This window comes from Babylonia areolata, chromosome 10 (assembly GCF_041734735.1).
Source record: "Babylonia areolata isolate BAREFJ2019XMU chromosome 10, ASM4173473v1, whole genome shotgun sequence".
NCBI classification, from domain to species: domain Eukaryota; kingdom Metazoa; phylum Mollusca; class Gastropoda; order Neogastropoda; family Buccinidae; genus Babylonia; species Babylonia areolata.
In genome coordinates, this window is record NC_134885.1 from 3,374,174 (window position 1) to 3,379,815 (window position 5,642).

Here is a 5,642-nt window from a genome sequence, read left to right on the forward strand (position 1 = left end):
TCATCATTATTGTCACCATCATTATCTATGTTGTTGTCGATGGAGGAGTATACAGAGAAATGAGTTACTGACCAAAGGTATCACTGGTGTCAGCTTTCTTTCACCTTTTGAACTGTTCCTTTACTAATCATTTTATGTTTTGTTTCTTTTTATACATTTTACCCATCAAAGCACAGTCTACATGCCATTTAGGATTATTATGATTCTTATGATTATGATGATGATGATGATGATGATGATGATGATGATTATTACCACAGCAAGCAGCCAACTACAAAAGTGCTCCAAACATCTCGCGGCTCATGTTCCCCTCCCTCCCTCCCGCCCACCTCAACCCCCCTACCACCCCACCCCCACCCCCCTCCGCCAAAAAAAAAAAAAAAGAAAGAAAAAAATCCAACCGCACAAATGTGCAAACATGACGCGCGTGTGTGCGTACACACACACACACACACACACACCGGCACACACACACACACACACACACACACACACACACACACACTCGCGCACGCACACACACACACACACACACACACGACCCCATGCATGCACGCAGGCACAAACACATCACTTAGGCCCTACACTAACATGAAAAACATGGGCCCAAGCAGGTAACCCTGCCGTGCGTTTCCAAATACATGTCCAGCTGTGTCAAAAGCTTTGTCGATATTTAGTCAGCGTCGTGAATCACCGTGCTGAGGCCCCGGCAGGGGATCTATGCAGACAACAACAGCTGATGTGGCAATTTGGAGGTCTTTGCTGTATGTATGCATCAGCTGCTAGCCATTGATTACACGGTGTATGAGCTCATATGCAGATCACTTCGACCGAACTTGATATCTGTAACGAGGTGACTCAATAAGCCAACAGCCTGCTGAAGTCAGACCACTGGTAAACACCGGCACGTGACACTGAGTCGGGTCATCATCACAAGAGCGGGCTTTTCCTCTGACATTAAAAAAAAATAATAATAAAATAAAAAAATCGAATGAGGGGGATGTCGAAATATCAGACAGCAAACACGTAGGCCGATCGTTACTCTTTGAGACTAAAGACCTACATCAAACATCTAAATGATAGCTAAATTTCATTGACGGGTGCAATAGCCGAATGGTTAAAGCGTTGGACTTTCAATCTGAGGGTCCTGGGTTCGAATCTCGGTGCACCTGGTGGGTAAAGGGTGGAGAATTTTCCGATCTCCCAAGTCAACATATGTGCAGACCTGCTAGTGCCTGAACCCCCTTCGTGTGTATGCGCACGCAGAAGATCAAATACGCACGTTAAAGATCCTGTAATCCATGTCAGCGTTCGGTGGGTTATGGAAACAAGAATATACCCAACATGCACACCCCCGAAAACGGAGTATGGCTGCCTACATGGCGGGGTAAATAAAAAAAAACAAACAAACGGTCATACATGTAAAATGTTACATGTCTGTCTGAGTGTGTATGTGTGTGCGTCTGAAATCTGATTGAATGACACAGGAAACGAATGATGAGCGCCCAGTGGCAGCCGTCAGTCGGCTCTACCCAGGTAGGCAGCCTGTGGTGCAAATGTCCCCGTGTATGTAAAGCGCTTAGAGCTTGGTCTCTGACCGAGGATAGGCGCTATATAAGTATCCACATCAATCAATCAATCAATCATTGTTACAGATGTAGAATCAACAAAACAAAACAAACATTACAAATATTCTTAAAATATCTCAAGCAGGCATACGAAGTATACAAGTAAGCTTTTAACATAATTGTGGAACATAACAAATTCGTGCAAAAATGGTCTCTGCATACAGTACATGTTTAATACAATATAAAGCTATGTAATGTCACCATTGATGGAACTATGTCATTGAACATGTATTGTTCTACTTGCATTATGTTGGTGTGGACTTGTCAGTATTTAGAACATCATTATGTCTTTGCTCTGTACTTTCTAATGCACAAAGTAGTACACATTTTGTATCTGTAAACCTTTGAATAATAATAAAAAAATTTTAAAAAATATGTGGGAGGGGGGTGAGCGGGGGGGAGGGGGGGGGCTCATGCTCTCTAACTTATTTAAAACACACACACACACACACACACAGAGAGAGAGAGAGAGAGAGAGTAATACGATACTCCGACACCAGACTTGACACTGTATCACACAGTGTAGAACAGACTTAGTCTGTAAACTATGGAAATCGCTAATTCGAACACCATGAGCTTAGTTTTGCTTGTGTCTGTGTGTCGGGGTGACAGGGAATGTGTGTGGGGGTGGGGGGGTGGAGGGGGCGTGGGGCCGGGGGGGGGGGGTATCGAGGAGCAAGGGGGTTGGAGGGGAGGAGATAGTGTGAGGGGGGAAGGACAAGAGGAGAACTGATGACATGACCACAGCAACAGGCTCAGTGACTGATTAATCGTTTTCAGTTCTCAGTTGCAAACACTGGCCTGTAAAACATTTAATCCGGTGTCATCACCAATATGTCAGTTATCAACCCTGCAGCTGCCAACGCTACAGCAACGTGGAAGTGATCTACGCCTAACTTTTCTGTACAAGGTGGTTGAGGGGTTGGTGCCGGCCATACCGCCTACTGGTTTCCTGACTCCACACAAAGAAGGACGTCGCATCAAACCTCGCGACTTCAGAGAATACGACGCAACAGGCGCCATCTCCAATCACGCCAGGAACAATTCAAGATCCTTTGTAGCAGGCAGATCTCAGACTGAGCAGTTCAGAAACTCTTTCTTTATTAGCACTGTTCGTGACTGGAACCATCTGGACGAGGCAATGGTGGCAGCAACATCTGTCGAGAGCTTCAAAGCACGGCTCTCAGGACACCACTTGTGCTAGGCTGCGCACTCCCCCCACCGTTGCGTTTATGTCGTAAGTGGCGATAGCAATGTACACTACAGATACAGACATTGACACTGCCTTTTGACTTGTCGAAAGTGAAACTGGGAAACACATCATCATCATCTGTACTGTCGCATTTCCTGATGCGGATGTGCACGTGAGAGAACAAAAAGTCGGGAGGCCAGACCTCGTGATGGTTTCAGTGGACAACAAAAGGTCCGTTGTTATCTGATGCTGTTTGTATAGTCATGTGCTACGCACTTCCTTCCTGTCATTGAAACCTGTCCAAAGAGGGAGGGGAAAGGTGGTACAATGGTTAAGACGCTTGTCTGCAGTGTCCGTGTAGTGGGGATGCCGTGTGGGTTTGCTTCCCGATCTCGCTCTTTTTCCTAACTCGAAGTTTGACTGGAAAATCGAACTGAGCGTCTAGTCGTTCGGATGAAACGATAAACCGAGGTCCCGTCACGTCTGTGTGCAGCAAACTTGGCGCACTGAAAAAGAAACCATGGCAACAAAATTGTTGTCCTCCGGCAAAATGATGTACAGGAAATCCACTGTGATAGATACACTAAATATATATGCAAGCACTCTAGGCCTGACAAGCGCGTTGGGTTATGCTGCTGTCAGACATCTGCCCATCAGAGCTGGTGCAGCGTAGATGGACTTTCCTGCGAACGCAGTGACGCCTCCCAGAGTAACTAAATCACAGAAATGTTTGGCGATAGGCTAAAAGCCTTTTGCCCTCGTAATCAGTGTCCATTTATGTGCTTTTGGATCACTTGTTGTGAACAGACCCTTGTTTAAATCTGGCATAGTGTATACTACACTTATCTACAGCTCAATAAAGATTTAACTCTGTGGAAAATACATGGTCCTTAAACTTTTTGTCAATGTGATTTTTGAAGGCGTTTACCGATGGTGCATTGATGGTGTCATAGGAAAGGTTATTCCACAGGTTTATGATACGGTTAGTAAAGAACTTGCGGAACTGGTTAGTTACGAAATTAGTTTTGTTTATTTTGAAGTTGTGCCCTCGAGTTATATCGTAGTTAGCCATAGTAAACAAGGAAGAGTGAAAACAACAACAACAACAAAAAACAAAAACAAAACAAATTCATGTCTGCAGTCTCTCAGTTGGTTCAACGTCATTTGGTTTCGGTTTGTAAGCAATAGCCGAATGGTGAAAGTGTTGGACTTCCAATCTGAGGGTCCCAGGTTCGAATCCCAGTAACTAACAGCGCTTGGTGGGTAAAGGTTGGGGATTTTTCCGATCTCCCAGGTCAACATATGTGCAGACCTGCTAGTGCCTGATCTTCTTCATGTGTAAACGCAAACAGAACATCAAATACTGTATGCATGTAAAAGATCCTGTAAGCCATGCTGATCAGCGTTCGGTGGGTTCAGTTATGGAAACGAAGAACATGCTCAGCATGCACACCCCCGAAAACAGAGTATGGCTGCATACATGACGGGGTAAATAAACGAAATGGTCATACACGTAAATGTCAATAAACGTCGGCAACAACCTTTGGACATTATTGGAAGAAGTGTTTATGAACTGAAGTGGATCATCATCTTTCTTCTCTTTTCACCAAAACCTTCAGTTCGACGCAAATACAGTGAATCTGAACTGGCCAAATGAAGACAGTGATTTCACTGTTAAGTTGGTTCAAAACAAGTTTGTTCACATGAAGACAACGCAACGAACACATTAATTTTTTGGCACAGCAGCTACAGGTGATGTTTAGATTTTTTTTTTTTTAATTTTAAAAAAAGACTGAAGAAGAAGAAAGATTTACCAATGAAATTACTGGGCACATCTCCCTACCGTATATTACACATATCAAGCTTCCTGGATAATAGCCCAACTAACAACTTGACAGACAGACGGACAAGCTATCTGACTGAATGACTAAAACACACCAGGTACTGCTTATATTCACCTAATTGATAATATGATAACACAGGCCTAATTGAGTGTTGGAAAACTAGAACATGTAATTGTATACCTGAAAAATGCACACAAGACAAAATCTGTTTCGGTGCAATATCCAATGCAGGCTGATCCCAGCATGCCTAAGTGGAAGGAGGGAAGAAAGAACGAAATACAGAATGAATACAGGTGCAGTTAATTAATTACAGATAGTGACTCATAACTGTAAGGATCATTATAAACACATAAATCAGTCTAGGAGACGGGCAGTTGGTCATTGATCATACAAAATATTAGAACAATGGTGTGAATCACAGACCGATCAGTGGCAGATGGTAATGTTGATAAGAACATCAATGGTTTCTTGTTTTTTCCCCAATAATGTGTGTGTGTGTGTGTGTGTGTGTGTGTGTGTGTTTTATTGTATGTGTGTGTGTATGTTTGTGTGTATGTTTGTGTGTGTGTTTGTGTGCATGAATGCATGTGCTTGCACACATGCAGGCTGAGATGTGCCAGTGTACATCATATCTGGTCAAAGTGTCCATATGTGTGTGTGGGTGTGTGTGTGCGCGCGCGCGCGCACGTGCGTGCACGTGTGTGTGTGAGAGAGAGAGGGACAGAGATAAAAACACAGGCACACACACAAACGAGCAAACAAACTCAGCATCACAAAACACACACTTAATCTCAGCATGACCAAAAAAATAACACACACACACTCAAACTACCTCAGCATCACAACACACACACACACACACACACACACACAATCTCAGCATCACAAATCTCGGCATCACAAATCACACACCACACACACACACACACACACACACACACACACTAACTCAGCATCACATACTGCCAACAATGTTTC